The sequence below is a fragment of the Coenobita brevimanus genome, chromosome 100, assembly GCF_032717465.1.
Source record: "Coenobita brevimanus isolate Jiangsu-jjx chromosome 100, ASM3271746v2, whole genome shotgun sequence".
Taxonomy (NCBI): Eukaryota; Metazoa; Arthropoda; class Malacostraca; order Decapoda; family Coenobitidae; genus Coenobita; species Coenobita brevimanus.
Window position 1 is genome coordinate 12,542,027 of NC_137053.1, and position 1,212 is coordinate 12,543,238.

Below are 1,212 nucleotides of genomic sequence, written 5' to 3' on the forward strand. Positions count from 1 at the left end.
TACGTGGGTTATTATTAAGTGAAATCTGGGAAGAATGTAATCATGCTGGTCTATTTATTTTTTTGGTGGTGGCGAACGTGGATGTGGGACCTTGGAGAAGAATTATGCCATTATAAGTATCTTAACAACGCAAAAGTAGATGGTTGCATCAACTGGAATGTATTAAATGAGCCTGAAATTGGTAAAATATGTGAGGAATTTCATATAATCAGTGCAAATTGCTGGATGTGGCAGGGAGTGCAAAACACTGTCAAAGGTGTGAGGGTGTGATGCAGGTGCCAGAATGTGGGACAGGGGATGTGTTGCTGGGTTGGGGATGTGGTGCACTTGTGGGGGGATGTTACACGTGAGACGAAGTGTAATAGGTGCAGGGATGTGTTATTGGTGTGGGGATATGTAACTCGTGTAGGGATATGTTACAGGTGTGCGGAAGCATTACTGAGGCGGGGATGTTTTATATATTTGAAGTATTCAGACAACCATAGCCCACCACAACCCACATCCAGCCATCCATCCATCCATTGCCAAACGCCATGTATCCCAAATGGGGTGGCCAAGGGCTTAGAGTTAACTGTTTTACAGGGAGGGGCACTAATCCTCCACCAACCCCACTTGACACGTAGGGATGCCAACAGCATCTGGTGTTCCCAGGCGGTCACCCATCCAGGTACTAACCAGACCCAACGTTGCTTAACTTCGCTGATCGGACGGGAAGCGGTGTACTCAACGTGGTATGGCCCACATCCAGCCACATTACATTATTTCTAAGTATACACACAAAATGCCACCAAACCTCGCAAAGCCATGCATAACTCACAAAATTCAATTACACTCCATCAAATCACATTACTCCCAACCAAACCCCATTACACTCCACCAAACCCCGATACATTCCACCAAACCCCGTTCCATCCGACCAACTCTCACTATACTTCACCAAACTTCACAATTCCTAGAGAAAGCAACCATTTCCCATTCCTACAAACAAGTTTAAAAAAATACACAACAACACCCTTTTCAATCCCCAGTACATCACTCCAAACCCCACTACACGTCACTAGGCACAAATGCACCCCACTGGACACTACCAAACGCCACTGCACCCTATCAAATCCCACTGCATTCCACTTATTCCACCTACACTCACCAATCACACAAGATCCCACCAAACCCAACTACACTCCACCAACCTCACTTTACCTCACCAAAACC

The 1,212-nt window shown here is 46.0% G+C and overlaps 1 non-coding gene across 1 annotated transcript; it reads right to left on the reverse strand.

Annotated features, from left to right (window-relative positions):
- Positions 1-626: 626 nt before the first annotated feature.
- LOC145414814 (5S ribosomal RNA) lies at positions 627-745 on the reverse strand. Its single transcript, XR_013899966.1, has one exon. It is a non-coding gene; the product is annotated as a 5S ribosomal RNA (ribosomal RNA).
- Between the last annotated feature and the right edge of the window lie 467 nt (positions 746-1,212).